At 52.5% G+C, this 16395-nt stretch overlaps 1 long non-coding RNA gene across 1 annotated transcript; it reads right to left on the bottom strand.

The window, feature by feature from the left end:
• Positions 1 to 9835: 9835 nt before the first annotated feature.
• LOC119717924 (uncharacterized) lies at positions 9836 to 12566 on the bottom strand. Its single transcript, XR_011811815.1, has 2 exons — positions 12482 to 12566; positions 9836 to 12360 (listed from the first exon to the last, which is right to left on the bottom strand). It is a non-coding gene; the product is annotated as an uncharacterized lncRNA (long non-coding RNA).
• Between the last annotated feature and the right edge of the window lie 3829 nt (positions 12567 to 16395).

Here is a 16395-nt window from a genome sequence, read left to right as displayed (position 1 = left end):
ATGGAGCCACTGGTGGGGAAGGGCTCCCCTTCCTTGTCCTGCCTGGGGCTGGAGCAACACAGGGAATACCCTGCAGCCTGGTCCCTGCTACAGACATGTGTGTGCTCCTGCAGGAGCATCACGGTGTCAGAGACTTCCTCCAACTTCTAGAAACCAGAGTTAGGGAAAAAAAATAATAATGTCCCTGGCATCTCCTTGGCAAGGTGTGGAGGTGTAACATTAGTGTGTGTTTTACAGTTCATGAGCTGCAGACAGCTGGAAAAATAGTTAACGTTCCTGTTTTACATGCTCCAGCCTGGCTTTCACAGGGAGCAGGTCTCGCAGCTGAGCTCTGCCAAAACAGGCAACTGCAGGTATTTAACTTAGGGACGCGACTTGGACCGTGATGCACCGAGGTCTCTGGGGTTTCTTGGCACAGTGGAAATCAAAGAGCAGGTCTGGTCTCGGTAGGCTCGGCTTTAGGGAACAGATGAATCCAGTGCGTTGTGGTTTGGAGTAAGGCATAGGAATAGCACAAGTAGGAGCAAATTCATCAGTTTTAGGGGTGCTGGGCTGGGAAGGCCATGCTCAGCCTGAGCCCCGTGCGTCCTGCAGCGTGTGGGACATCCCATCCTGGAAGCAGCAGCTGTTTGCAGACCCGCGTTGCCCAGCCCCTCTCCCTTACCCCTGCCTCCCGGGAGCTCAGGGGAGGAGAGAGGCAGACTTATTTTTTCTCACCTAAACGAAGAGCTGGGTAACCCTGCGCTGACCCCAGATGCCTGCGCTGACCTCCTCACCCAGCGAGCCTTCCCGAGCTGCGCTAAGCACCGGCCCTGCAGCCACGGCCAGACACCCAGGAGCCGGAGGTGGCTGGGGGAGGATTAGGAGCAGAAACTGTCCCCAACTGCTGCAGGGGTGAGGACGTGGCCCAGCAGCCCCTCGCCCTGCAGTTTAGTGCCTTGGAAGAGGGGACAGAGCCCGAGGCACAAGGCTCATCCTCACCTCTCCTTGCACACACAGGATTTGTGCTTCTGGGCTTGATGCTTAAAGCCAGGCAGGGTGGAAGCTCTGCACTTTGGGCAGCTCTGTGTGGTCTCCTTAAGATGACAAACCCACTGTAGTGGCACTGCAGTCTCTGCTTGTCCCCGGTGTTCTTGATCCACCTGGAAACTGCCCCAGAAAAAAAAAGAGAAAAAAAAAATAAAAAAGAAGAAAATAAAAAAGATTTGATCAGCTGAAAGCCCTGAAGCTCACCTGTGCTTTGCACAGCAAAGGAGAAGGCACATGGGGGGTGGCTTTGTTATTAACACCAAGCATGGAGACAAACAATGTTCCTCAAGCAGTATCACAGGACAAATCAAACCCACAACAAGGAGAGCACTGCAAAGAGCCCTACAAGGCTTCACAACCTGGTTTAAAATAAAAATTAAACTAGGAAGCGACAGCATGAATCACGGCGCATTTCAAACAAGGAAAGGATATATTTAATTTCCAGTTTATGAAGCCAGTTTTATTTATTTATGATTATGCTCCAGTGTTTAGCTTATGTACAAAGTAATGACTCATTCCTGAGGCAGCTACAAGTCATATTCGGAATAGTACATTTCCTCCATGAGGAAATTAAAAAAACAGTAGTCCTTTCGGCCCCATCATCTCAGCATCACAGGGGAAAGGCTTGACATTTGCATCAGAAGATTTCCTTGCCTCGTCCCTCCTCTCCTCGGTGCGGAAGCCGCCTGCCCTCCGGGGTAGGGATCTCCTGTGTTGTCAACCAGCTGCACCAGGGAGCGACGTGTCAGCACTGAAACGGGGCTCTGAATGTTCCCCATTATGGAAAATAACATTTAATGAGAAAAAAAAATGCTCCTGTCGCAAACATGGCTTTTTTCCTTCGGGTGAGGTGGCAGGGCAATGGGATTCACCCGCCCCTCACTTCTCAGCCTTGTTCCCACCTCCTCTGCTGGCTCCTTGCTGCCCTTAAGCAGAGCCTTTCACAGCTTTTGCCCTTTGCCAGGGTGATGTTTTCTGTCTGTTTCTGGTGATGCACATGGGAATATCGGTGTGGGAGCCACGGCTCCCATCCCAAGGGCTCACAGATGCCAGTGGGGCTGCAGGAGCCTTTGCTGTGCGAGCGGGCACGGGGCAGCATCACGCCCCCACCACCCTCCCCATCAGAGCACCCCAGGGCAGAGCACTGGGCTCAGGGACTCCAATTTTTGCACCAAGGCTTCACCAGGAGGCTGCAGAAGTGTCCGTGCTCCCACCTCACCTGGGCCTTTCCCCTGGGATCACTCCCAACCTGGGGTCCCGGCGTCCCCCCAGCCCTGGGAGCTGCTGCAGACCCCTGGAGGAAGCGCCATCAGGCTGCTATTTAAGGCTCATTATCTCAGCTCTGCTACAGGCTTCCTGATAATTCCCTGAATTAGCCAGGCAGCTTTGTTCTCGAGTGTTTTTGTCAGATATCTTGGACTACACCTCGGGGAGGGGGTGGGACGGGACAGGGAAGGGGGGGGTGACAGCAGCACTGCTGCGTGTTTACAAGTTCCCAGGCAGGAACTACAACGCTAATTAATTTCTCATTAAGGAAGAAGTTGAAGGATAAAGAAGCATAAAACCAGAGCTCTGGGACATGCTGTGGAGTCCAAAGACACGCACACACTTTTTTTTGCCTTTCATCCCCGAGAATGAGGTTCCTTTCATAGCGCAAACACCTTGCTTTCTGCTTCTCCCTTTTATCGCCAGCTCTGCCTTCCCACAGACCTCCCCTTCCTCACCACGCGTTTCGGGGGCCGTGGCGCAAGGCACATGGTGAATCAGCACAGCCCCGAGGGTCAGGCAGAAATAGGGGATTTCTGGAAGAAGCTTGACCTCGGCCCCGGGGTGAGGCAGTGACAGTCACTGGGAGCAATGACTCGGGTGCAGCTGCAGCCGCTTCCTGCAAGCAGGGGGGTGCAGCCCCGGGGGAAATGCTGGTGACCCCCGTCCCTGCTGCTCCATGAGCCTTGCAATGAGAAATATCTGCTTGGCTTTGCGCCTGAGCGCCCGCACCGTGCTCATCTCTGGCTGCTTTATGGGTCAACCCCGGGAGTTTTCCTTCAGCGAGCAGGGGGCGAGCCAAGGGCACCGGCAAATGGGGTGGGAAATGGCTCCGAGTAGAGGCAGCTGCAGCCTCACTGCCAGACAGGGAAGGTTTGGGTGCTCAGGCAGCACCCAGAGGTCTTCAGGTCTGGTTCTGGCTTTATGGGAGATGTTTCACGGCCTCACGGGAAGATCAGAGCCCAGGGACCCAGTCCAGCTGCCACGAGGTGGGCACCAGCACCCTGCTCATCCAGCTGAGCAGAAACTCCATCCCAAGGTTTTTAGGGTTTTCTTTTTATTATTATTATCTTCCCTCCTCCCTGTTACAAATCTCCCCCAGACAGTGTGGGATCGCGTGTCCTCTCGGAGCCGTGGGGTGACACAAGCGGCCCAGCCACGCGTCCTACTTCTAGATGGGATTTGCCTCGTGCCATAGCTTTTAAGTGCTGCAAAAACCGGTCCATTTCACAGCGCTCAGCGGACTGTGTTTTATAAGATATTTTGTCTCAAACATTAATTATGCAAACAATAAGTTTTATCAGGCAAATAATGAATGTGAGGATATTGGATATGAATTTCTTGCCTCCTCTTCTCGGCACACGAATGGGGGAGAAAATGTTTCCTGTGTAGTCCTGAAGATGCTGAAGGCAGCAGGGGCATGAGGAGCAGTGGGTGGCAGGGCTCTGCCAGGGCCACAGTGGGGACAGTGGCCATAGAAATGCCATGATGATGGGTAGGGGGCATGGGGTGGCACATGGGGGTCACATAACCATTGTCCTGGGGAGGCCCTGCTGCACAGCGGGGTGGGTGCAGCCAGAGGGGAGGAGTGGGAGCTCTCCTCCTCCCCACCACCCCCAGCCTGGAGCTCGTGAGCGCATATGCAGAGCTCATGGAACAATTTCTCCTCTCATTTACAGAAGGTTTTTCCCAGCTTGGAATTCAGTTAGCTGCAGTTTTCGTGCACAGCGTGCCGGAGTTGGCTGGAGTTCGGGGAGGTGCAGCCCTTCCCTGCTCCCCCAGGTGCGGAGGGAAATCACACAGTTCATTTTTTCTGGCTGCAGAATGCCTTTTCCTTTGCATTCTTCATCTCTCAGGTACTTAATCACCATGCTTCCTATTCACATGTCTGGTCATTTCACTTGTGTCAGGGCTCCTTAACTAGGAAATATCAAGATGTTTTCACCCTAGAAAGCTGAGAAGCGTATAATTAGCCACCCAGGTAATAAATTACCTGCACTGGCGACAGCCCACTGGGGGAACCTTTATTCTCCATCTCATCCTATTATGCTGAGCCAATTTAGCACATCTGTAGTTGTTTTAAAATAGTAATTTAGATGGAATCATAGCAAAAAGAAGCTTATTAACAACTTAGCTGCCAAGAGAAAGATGGAAGGGACAGAGGCTGAGGCAGAGGGCGAGGCTTGTTCCTGGCTGGAGGACAGCACGAAGGGTGCCGCCAGCCGCGCGCTGGGAGCGCAGCGCAGGAGCCGGGGAGCTCCCTCGCCAGCTTGGCACGGGGGTGAGTGCATGGCATGGCACGGAGCTGGTGAGGCTCCCCGGGTCCCCAGCTGGCAGAGTAGAACCCCCACGGCCACCAGCTGCACGGCCCCGGGCTCTGCTCCTTTGGCACCTCCTGAGCCCGGCACCGCAGCGAGGGGCACTGGGCTCCGCAGGTGACATCGCGGCGGACAGCTGAGGCCACCGGCCATGTACAAATCACCAAGAGCAGCTGCTGGGAAGGAAAAGGCAGCTCCAGCTTGGAGTTAGAAAAGAGAAACAATATCAGCACATGTATAAATACGAGTGGTTAGTTTCTGCCTCCGCGGTGCCGCGCTGTAATCCCAGTGCAACCAGCCAGGCCGGGGTTTGTCGTGAGAACCGCGCTCTGCAGGCTCCTCCCGCAGCCTCAGACACGGAATCGCTGAAGCATGTTCGGCAGGAGAGCCAACGTTTGCTCTGGTGGGCATTTTGTCAGCCAGCAGCCTTACCTAATGCACCATGTGCAGCATTCGGGTGAGAATTGTTTAGAGTGCTCCATCATGATCAACAGGAGGCTTTACTTGGCAGCAGCCGAGGTTCCCAGCACTGGCCACCGATGCCAAGTGCAAACCCAAGGGCTCCATGCCTTGGCACTGGCTCCTGAATAGACAAACTGTTCATTTCACCAGGCAAGCCTTTCCTCCTTCCTCCTTGTTCTCGCTATCCACCATATGAGTTCTGTTAGGCACTTTCCTTTGTTACAATGGCCAGGGCTGTGTCAAGAGCCATGCGAGATCCTTCCGCCCTGGACACGAACAAGCTAGCTGTTGTGAAACCTCCCCATCCCAATCCTGCCTGAAATTCAGCTCCTCCCCATGCTGCTGTGGGGCATTTCGTGATTATGGCAGGGTGAGGGGGAACACAAACCAGTTTGTAGCCTGGAATAAAGGATTAATAAGTGGAGCCCTCAGCTCCACTTTGAATTCAAAGCAGACGCTCATCTGGACATCACCACCCTCCAGCAGCAAAGAGGGCTTCCTCACGGCTGGGGCAGCCCCCCCAGAGGGTGGCCGCAGGCAGTGGGTGCAGCTGGGCTGCTTGGAGGCTTCAGAAGTGCCCGTGCCCTCTCCAAGGAGGGGCTGCAGCTCCCTGTGGCACTGCCGAGGCTCTGGGTTTGCTCAAGGGCTGGGAGGCAGCAGGAGGTGGAAGAGCAGGGTGTGGTGTGCAGGGGCACTGGGCAGCATGCCTGAACCCCCATCCCACCTCCCTGCCCACCTGTACACTGCTGGCTCCAGCCAGCCCCCCCGGTAGGAGAGCTCGGGCACCCCCAGGAGGCTGCTCCCAGGGCTCTTACCCAACGGGACACTTAATCCTAGCCAACTCCTCACAACGAGGACCTAAACCCACATGAAAGACACTATTTTTCCAAAAAATCCTTCATCATCTGGCAGCCTGGGGAGCACATCTACCTTGAACAAAACATCTCCTGGCATTTCCTCTGCCATCACCTAACCGCTGACTGCTGCTTCAGCTCCCTCCGTGCCTCTGCTTGCTGCTTGGATGTGCCAGAGACCTGGCCTGGCACAGCAAGAGCCCCCCCAAATAAACGGGCTGTCAGCAACTACTCCGAGCAGGCAGGGCCTGAACACGGGGCACCCTCCCAAGGCCACATACTGTTGTTTTCCTTCCTCCAAACACAATGCTTAGCATATCTTTTTGATTATATAAATAAACAAGAAGGATATGCAAAATATTTCTCTGCGGCCCTCTTCAGAGCGCAGCTACAAGGTGGTGGAGCCCAGGCACTGCTGCAGGTTGCCTCCAAAGCGGGTCCCCATGCCATGAAACTACATTGTCCCCCGGTGGTCGCCTGGGCACGGGGGGGGTCCCGACATGTTGGGACCCCACAGCTCGGGAAGACGGGGGCTGCATGGGCCAGCAGCAGATTTGCCTAAAAAAGGCAGAGCAAAGCATATGAGGGGAAGCTGTTCCCTGCGGTTTTATTTTTCCTTTCTTATTTCTTATTTACACAGGTTTTTCGAGGTCTGCTCTCATATTTTTGCTCTTTGCAAATGGAAAAGAGCGACACAACATACCAAAGTCCTGACCCTGAATGGCTGCAGTAACCCTCTGCTTCAGCCCACCGAGCTCACATCCAGCTAATCAGCTCCCAGAAAACCAGGCCATACGTGAACATCCCCCTTTTAGATTCCAAAGAGGATTTTTCTTTCATGTGGAGGCCAGCAAAGGCGCCTCTTCCACATAACCCCAATGCCTCGGCTGCGTGTGTGCCCATGTCGAGCAGCTGGCGGTGCCTGCAGCCCCCCGAGCCCACCCGCGGTGCCCGTCTCGCACCCCGGCCCTCCCACCCTGCCTCCTGCCCAGATGGCTCGGAGCAGGCTGTTGTCAAATCACCGCGCTCCGGAGCTGCTCAATATATCATGTGCCTTATGCTTTCCTTGAACGGATCGTTGACCCCACTTCTCCTCATTGTCTTTGATTATCCGAGGACATCCCATTCGCTGCCTCATGCATAGCTCCCCGGAGGGTTCCAGTCCCTTCCACGTAGAAAACCAAAGCAAATGCCCTCTCGTTTTTTGGAAGGCTGGCTGCGTCCCTCTGATGAATCACCCCTCCCTCTGCGTCCACGTTCCACTGAAGGGCAGGGAGTGGAGGAATGGCTGTGGGTTTAGTCAACTGTACATTGAGGAAAACAGGAAAAAAAATCTACTTGACTCAAGCATTAGTTAGCAAATCAGATTACTCTCCACTTCATCTATATTATTTAGGCTTAATTGTATTACTGGGGCTGTAATACAGTGAAAATACAATTATTGGCAGAGAGATTGCAAGAATGGCATCTTTAGGAAGGCAGGAAGAAAGGGCACGTGGCTGCTATTGATGAAGAAGGGGCTGAGACCTACCCCGTGCTGAGACAAAGACTCCCCTCCTTCGGGGATTCCAGCTCATATCCTAAATTAGGTTGGAGCTGCCGTGAGCTGAAGGCTTTCCCCCAGTTGCCAGATTGCATCGGCTATCACTGAGCTGCCGTGTGGCTGCTGGTGGCCGGGACTCTGCAGAGGACCAGGGCAGGACGGAGTTTGCCTTGCCTGACGGAGGGAGGCCCTATCGAACACCTTGGCTGCAGTGCCAATAAACATCCCACTCCATTACAGCCTGCCAAGGACCGCGAAACACGCCGATCACTCTTCCATGTACAGTTATTGAGCGCGCCATTGATTTTGCCATCCCAAGCACCATCGCACAAACCTCTCCGCTGCGCAGTCATTACAGACCCAGCTTCAGTACTTACTGCTGCTCGGGAGGCAGAACGCCGGGGGCTGTTTTCCCCTCTTGCCCGCACCTAGGGACCAGTAAATCCCACCCCGTCTTCACAAAAAAAAGCCTTCTTCCTAGGAGCAACACTGGTTTCCAGCGGAAAGGGGCTTGCCCCTTGGACCTGCCCAAGCCAATGCTTGCGCCAGCACCTGCGAGACTGTCACAGTCAGGGGAGAATTTCCTCCTCGGAAGTTTAAAGACAAGTAAGACTCAGAATAATTAAAATCCCTTCTGCAATGCCATTAAATATAAATACAAATGGTGTTAATATCTCTGGTTACTACGAGAGCATTCCCAAGCACCCTCTAATTGTCTAATTAAATCACTAAGGGCTTAGGTTAGTGACAAGGTAATCCTTAATGGTGCCTTGCTTGTACATTTATATAAGGTACAGTACAAGATTGTTGTTTATCTAATTAATCCCCAAGGTCAGATTCAGAGCTGGTGTGCAAGGTAATGTAATTTAGGTCCCTTGTATTTTGTCAGGCTTGCTCAGACCTACTTACACCCAATTGCTGCTCAGAAGGAGATGAAGCGACGCAGCTCGCGTGCCGCGGAGCAGGAAGGCAGCCCCAGAGCACGCACACGGAGCTGTCACCTCCTCTGCCCTGCTCTTGGCCAGACCCTCCATTTCTCTTGCGTTTTGTTGTCCTTGCACTGAGGTGGTGTAAGGGGAAGGGGGAGCAGCACACCCTGCAGTTTGGGAATCACATCCCAAGCCAAAGGAGATGAGGAACAACGGACTCTAACGAACCTGCATCCCCCTGCCTTGCTGCGTGGGCAGGATGCGCCACCCTGGATTGCTCCTGTGCATGGAGAGGGGCAGATGGAGAACCTCCCTCCTGCCAGGCAGATAATTGCAGGAGCAGATATTTTCTTCCAGAACGAGCTGCAGAGGCTGAGCCCACTCCTGCCCACCTCCCCTCCCATGGCAGGGCCAGCTTTGAAGCGTACCAGCTCCTGTTGCTCATGCTCCAAACACCCCCTCTTGCCAGATAAAGGGAGTCTCTAATGCCACTCATCACAAGTGCCAATGGAAAAAGGAAAAAAAAAAAAAAAAAAAAGAAAAAAAAGGCAACTTTTATTTCCCTCTCTTTGAAATCGCAAACCCCTCCCTCCCTGCTTCTAATGTTGGATCAGACAACGCTGATGGCTTTGGATAGTAACCGCTCGGTCTGAATTCCTGGGCAGGCTGTCAAGTTGTCACAGACCGTACATGTGCAGCGAGTGGATGGTGCTCCATTGTCCACAAATCAGGAACAGATGTGAACATCCTGACAGCCACGGGCTCCCGCGGCAGCCTGCCTTGGAGGAAATAAAAGAGCAGCCGAACTCCCAGAGATGCGGCGACTGCTTCCCCCCTTCCCGCCCCATTTCTCACAATGAAATATGCAAAATGTTAAGAACAATGGGCACGTTATGAATAAAGATGTGCAGCTGGGCAAATAATAACCCCTTCCCCATCGATGCCAGCCTTGACCCCCAAATCGTCCCCAAACCGTGCTGGCAGCGCTGCTGGAAAATCCATCCCCGCAGAAGGAAGGGATGGATTCCTTCCCCTTCCCCTCACAGCCCGGGGAGGCCTGGGAGCCCCCCGAGGCCAAGGGCAGCATTCCCAGCACATGCATATAGCACCAAATTCAGCACAGTCCCGATCCTGACAATGCTGGGAGCTGCTACAATAAACAAGAATGGCACAAAGCCGATGGCTTTGTCGGGAGAAGCCGCTTATGGTCCCCAAAGGTCTCCCATGGGGACACCTTACTGACCACCAGCTCCAGGGCTGGCCTCACCCGAGTCAGAGTCACAACTTGGCCCGCTATGAATGCGGCTCAGCCGGTGCTTTCAGAGCTGCGGTGCCAGGGCTGCGTCTTCATTTCCATGGTCAGGGTGTATAATTCCCCTCTTACATTCCTGGGCTTTCTGCTTTCTTTTCATTTGCACCGTTGTAAATTAGTATTCGCTCCACTGGAATCTGTGGCAATGTAAACACTCTGTTTGCAAGAAGAGGGCTGGCCTTTTTAAAAACTTCAACTGGTATCTTTTACCGGGACGCATAAAGCAGAGAGCAGATTTCCGCTTATATTTGTTGCATTTCAAACAGAAGCAAATGTTTATAGCCGGGCTGTAAACCACGATAATGTGGGACAGATACTTTACAGAAGCTGCACTTGTAGACAAAGGAAAAGGAGAACCCGTGGGTTAACTTGAAAGTTTGGCTTGCCTCTGCAACGCTTCTCCCGCCTTAGACGCATTTACCAAGCATCAGTCACATCCTACACATTTATAAAATTACACACGCACTGAAGTCATGCACCGACAAAAATACACATACACTGAGTCACACTCCTGTGAAATTTAATTTGTGTCCGGTCCCACATTTATGCAATTTCACACACTCGCGAATGGATATCCTGGCAGCTCAAAAGCCACCGGCACGGCCCCTCAGCGCCCTGGAGCAGGAGCCTGCACACCGTGCGCTTACGGCACGGAGCCGTGAGCCTCAACACCGCCATCGGGCAGGCAATGTGAGAGCAACTGGACAACAAGGCGAGATATCAGTCATCCCATGCAGCAGGGGAACTGCATTCCTGGGAGACAGATGTGATTCTCCAGGAGCTCATCGGAGAGCCAGAAAGCACCAGGGCCCTCGCACGCCTACGAGACTTGGGCCGGCACATCGCCGAGTCCGGCTGTCTCTTCGAGACGCTCCCTGACAAACAGTTTCGGTGACCCAGGAATATTATCTTAGCAAATCAAAAACGTAAACATTTGGGTTCAGGACTGTGCTGAATGGATTTGAAAATGAGTTATGGTAGGAACCCGGCGAGGAGTCTGAGTTTGGTTTGGCAGTTGCCTCCTTTGCCTGGAACCTGCTTTTCAAGATTAAATACGATACTCTGCAATACATCCAAAATGTCAATTACTCCAAGTCTCTCAGGTTTGCAATTACAGAATGCAAGTCATGTTCAGCATTTTATGAAACTGCTTTTTTTGGCATGGACCATCTTTCTCTTATTGTAAAAAATAACTTTCAAATCAAAGCATTAAATCAAGGCAAATACACTAGAAAAGGACGCTGGGCTGTAAACCCTTATAACGCCGTAACTGGAAGGGGGCTGAGCGAGACGATTTCTGTGCAGGGAAGGAAAGCACCGAGTGGTAAATCAGGGTGAAAGAATGTGAAACCGTCTTTGCTGAGGAACGCCTAATCCCCCCATCACAGAGCTAAATCCCACAGTCACCCTGTTAGACGCCCCCATGGGACAGGGGAAGCAAGCCTCCAGAAAACACCTCTCCCACCCCCCTGCGATCCAAGAAGTACTGTCATGTCTCGCATTTTAGCCTGCTGCAGAAGCAGCTGCAGGCAATTTCTTTCAGGCTTTTCCAAGCTTTAGGTCTTTGCTGCCAGAGGCTCTCTGCCCCCTTTCTTCCTCCACATCTGTAGGGCGAGTGCAGTGGATTTGGGAACGCCGCCCGACCTCGGTCTCACAGCACGGGGGAGGACTCTGGCTTGGAAGTGGCTGCAACACCAGAGTGCTCCACATCCCTCCGAAGGTCAGGCTCTGCTTTGTGTGGACACCGCCTGCACTGCAAAGGAAAGGTGAAGCTCCTGGCAAAGCAGTGATTACAGGGGAGTGTATTTGTCTCTGAACCAGCGAGTCTGGCTGACAAGGAATCACCTTCCTTCCGCTGTGAGTTCAGCTGCAGCTTCCCAGCCTTTCAAGTCCCGTCAGATCCTCCGAGGTCAGAGGAAACCCTCAGCACTGGATCTTTAAAGACACTTTAATTCATGTCACAGCCGAATGGAAGAGCCAGCAGACCTGGTAGGACCTGTGCTTCGGGAGGCAGCTCGGCCAGGTGACAGCCTCGCCTGTGCTTAATGAGTGTGGGTGCTGACACCCACCCGCCTCGCAGCAGCCCGACTGGATTCCTGGCCGGGCAGGAGATCTGTCCCACTGGTTTCGGTCCCGTTGACATTCCCATCCTGGCCGATGGCGCCCAGCTAAGCCAGGGCGGCTCCACACGGGGCTGGGCGCAGCCGTCCCAGCCTCGGGATAAGCGCATTTTCATCTGAGCGCACTTTTTTTTTTTCCGATGAGGAGCTTTGGCAGTGGATAGCCGGGAGCTGTGAGCTCACCGTGCTGATGGTTCCAGGTCATCTGGCTGCTGAAAGCCCTCAGCAGCATCGCTGTCCCCACACACCAGCCTTGCACGAACCACAGCAGTGCTGCTGTGCCGGGCAGCCAGGCACCGCCAGCCCCCAGCTCCCAGAGCTGCCACCTCGGTGCTTTTCCACAGCACAGAAATCCTTTACTGCAGGGGAGGGAAAGGAACACGCATCTGGCAGAGGCGCAAGGCAGGAACCAGAAGCTGAGCGAGGACTGGAGCTGGCCAAGGAGTCTTAAAAATCCCTGCGTTGGACTCGAGAGCGCCATTCCTCTGGACCCTGCTGCGGGCTTGGGCCCCTTTTGGATGTTGTTCCTGGAGATGCAGGTGCACAGCGTTAAGAGATCATTTCCTGTTTGCGCTGCAGCTTCAGGGGATGGATTTACCACTGGGCTCGGCCTGCCCTCCTTTGCTCTCCATCCCTTTTTGTGCTCACCTCCGCCTCTGTTCCCCACGAGCACCTAAGAGCCGGGCAGATCTGCTGCGCAGCTGGAGATGTCCTGTTCTGCAGGGAAAACCCAAAAGGCATGCTTCCCATCGGGGGAGACAAACAGCTCCTCGGCAGGGCCTGTGCAATAGATAAGGACCTGAGCGAGTATTAGAAAATGTGAAAGAGCAAGCTGAAGGAGGGAGATACAAGCTGAAAGTCAGGCAGTAGTTCTCCCTCCGCTGAAAGGGGTTTTAATTGCCAATCACAAAAGGTGATCTGTAAAACCAGCCTGAAGTGGGGAGTTCATTTGAAACACATGCAGGGACTGCTCAAGTTGCCAATGGAAGTGCAATTAAGCACAGGAGCTGGGGAACGGGACCTGCTGGAGCCAATACAGATGGCCCCACATTACCAGCACATAGAATAAAAAGCTCCCTAATTGCAAGAGTTGATGGGGAGGGGGAGACTTGCCTCCCCTCCCCAGATCAACTCAAATCTTCAAAAAAAAAAAAAAAAAAGCCACTCTGAAACTTTGGTTACAAAGTGAACAGTTTGACCCAAAAATTAACTAATTTTTTTCTGCCTTTAGCAGCCTGTTTCCGTGTGTTTCACCTGCTGCACACGTATGAAAAGGGCAAGAATTTGTTACTCCAAAAGGAAGATTTGAGAGAGAAAAAGATGGGTTTGTCTGTGTCAGATGGACAAAGGCAGCACAGTCACACCCTCAGAACTCTCCTTCCCTCTCCACCCCTTGGTTCATCTCCTTCCTCATGGGCAGTTCTCCTGCTGGGCCCATTTTCTTCTCAGATTAGCCAGACTTTTGAAATGCTTGGGACTGGTCACTCACCTGCAATAATGCCTCCGCATTGCAAAAGCAATGAAGGTTAATATCTGATTAAGGAAAAATGAGTAGTACAATAAAAACAGATAGTATCTGTCATTTAGATCACACTTTAATTTAGGGCAAAGGTGAAGAACTACTTTAAGAAGGAATGCCATATGAAAAGGCATTTCTTACAGCAAGAGAGCTCTTTGTGTGTGCCAAAGGAGGAAGGAGTCACCCCGAGGTCCCATTTCTCAGCGTGAAAACCTGAGTGATGTGAAACCACAGAGCATCCCCTGGGATTTTAGAGGTGCTGGCCTCTGTTGGAACAGCACTGCAGTCCTGGAAAAATCATTGCCCGCAGCTGCCCCCTGCAAACAGGATGCTCTGCTGGGGTCCCTGCCTCGCCGTGCTCTGAGCGAGACACCTCACAGGAGCAGGCCCTGCTGATGGGAAGTGCAAGGCAGGGAGGAGGTTCTCCAGTTACCCTCTGGAAACTTTATATTCTTGTGAGCTCAGTCTTCCTTTATCAGCAGAGATTCAGGTCTTAACAGCAAAGCGAGTTATGCTTAGAGGAAACTGAAACCCTTGGTAAAAAACAATGTTATCTCAGTGAAGAACAGCCCTCCAGCAGGGCACGCACCAGCAAACCCCAGTATTTGCAAGCACCTGACACCGGGGATATTTCCCTGGTGCTGTTCTCTCCTTCCCTCAGCCAGGAAATGAGTGCTGGACGTGGCAGGCTGGCAGCCCTGGGACAAGCCTGTCCCGAGGTCATTTCCAAAGGACCATTTGCTCCTTTGCAGGGGTGTCCCTGGCCCACCAGCACCATGCAGTGACACTTTTCAGCCGCATTTCCCTCTGACAGATGAGGGATGCCCAGCACGGGAGGGCCTGGCAGGCTCCACAGCCCATCTCCCCACGCTGGTGGATGACAAGGTGGAACCAGCAAGCCTGGCTTCTTCACACCTTCAGGGAATGATGCTGTCAGCACCCACCAGCCCTGGCCATGAGAAAACAGGGGCAGCCTTTGTGGGCCAGCACAGCCCCACGGCAAGGACCAGGCATCATTAACCACCTGATGGATGCTCGTCTTAATTTGTGCTGAAACACTGAGAACTGGTGGTCTTCAGACACAGGTCCTCCAGTCCCCCAGTCCAGGGCAGCACCTCATCAGCCCACGGTCACTGGGAGATGCTGGCAGAACTTTTTCCCTTCGGTAGATGTTCCTACGGTGCATTTAGACTATTAAACCAGAAATCAATTCCCATTTGATGTTGCATCCCCAGAAAGGCTGCTCTGACGATCTCCGACCACGGCGGGCTCAGACAGGGAGGCGAGCCGGGCTCGCTGCCCCGCGTCCTTCCCCCAGCGTCGCTGCCATTAGCCGTTGAACGCGGTCCAACAGCGCTCTGAGAGACGCCGAGAGCCTGTCAGTCGCAGCATGTGCTCTTTCTCATTCACTCCCCAAGAGAGATAGCTGTGGATGGAGTGGAAAGCTTTCCGAGTAAGGCTTCGGGTTTGTTTTCTGTATACAAGTTGCTGTGTGTTTATACTGGGCTGGAGAGGGTGTATTAAAACCGGGGCTATTGCATGCTCTTTAAGCATGTAATTACTAGAAAAGATATTGATACACTGAGAAGAGTTTAAGGGGAGGCTGTAATGATCCAGAGGCTGGGGGAATCCAGACAGAAGTATTTTAAGTGCAGCATCTGCCTACTTCAAGCAAGCAGCAACCAAGGGGAGAGATGACAACATCCTGCAAATAGCTAAAGTGCATAAACACTGCAGGGAAAAAGGCTTCTGGTACACGCTGCTGAGAGCCAGGGATCATGTTAACGAAGAGCTTCGGCTGAATATTGTTAAGCTCCCCGAAGTGAAGGTGTGTTGAGGTGGCATATCCTCAGGGAAAGCCCTGAGAGGGCTGCAGAAACAACATAAGGAGAGGGCATCAGGTGAGAACATGGCAGTGCAAAGGAGGGTGCCCCATCTCTGAGAATTCACTAACCCCATGGTAATCCCCACCCCTCAGGGCCAGACTGTCTATGAAGGTCTTGCATTGGCATGGCAGAACGAAATTAACCCTTGAAATGAACCTTTGCTTCTGGCTGGGCCTTTAACATCCATCTCCTCCACAGCATCTAAGGAAGAGCCGTGTCCCAGCTTTAATTAGCTGCTAAGAGCTTGCTTGCTCTCTGCACTCCAACTACCCCCGTTCACAGAACTTGTAGAAGCCTAATTATCTTCAACTTTTTTAGCCCGCTAAAGGTTTTGTTCCAGATCTGCCACCGACTCATGTGGTGTCAGCAGGCCTGTTTTCTCCTGGCCTTTTCTCCCTGGAAATTAGAGCAGGAAAGGTGCCTGTCCCACAGGGAGCCAGAGGTAATGAGCACTGCAGGTGTCTGAAGGTGGCCACCTCACCTTCGGGACCTTCTTTTTTTTGCTGACTTTCATTTTCAGCCCCAAATCTTAATAAAGTCCAAGTTCTGTTTGAAGAACAATGGAAGGGAAGATTGTGCATGCTTAAATTAAAGAATTTTATCACTTCCAAGAGGCAATCAATGGAAAACTGCAGCGCAATCACATGCAGAGGCACACCAACCACCACCCCCAGCTGCTCGCCCTCCCAGCCCTGCTGCCGGAGCCCTCCGCTGGGCAATCGTTTTGCTTTGTAATCCTACTTGAACGCTTTAAACACCATTAAGTGCAGACACCAATACTGATACAGCACTGCTGATTGCACCAAGGAGGGATCCATGGCTATTTAGGACCCTATTAAGTAAATACAGTGAAAGCAGGCAGTCATAACCAGGTAATAAAAAAAGCATCAAATTATTTTTATAGTTAGAGCTACCAGAAAGTTCCTGTTCATCCCAGTACAAGTATCATTCCCTGATGGTAAAAAGATTGTTTGGAGAGGAGGGACAGCTGCTGTCTTTCACACTGTTAATTATGAAGATGGGCTAAGAATTAATCAGGTAAGGGGAGGGATAAAAAAAAAAATCAGGGTAAGGAACTACTGAATTTGTCCTTTAAAATAAGTTAACCACATACTGAAACTTGTCAGAGACCCAACATATACATCCCCACATACATC

The sequence above is a fragment of the Anas platyrhynchos genome, chromosome 10, assembly GCF_047663525.1.
Source record: "Anas platyrhynchos isolate ZD024472 breed Pekin duck chromosome 10, IASCAAS_PekinDuck_T2T, whole genome shotgun sequence".
Taxonomy (NCBI): domain Eukaryota; kingdom Metazoa; phylum Chordata; class Aves; order Anseriformes; family Anatidae; genus Anas; species Anas platyrhynchos.
This window is presented reverse-complemented; position numbering and strand designations above follow the sequence as displayed.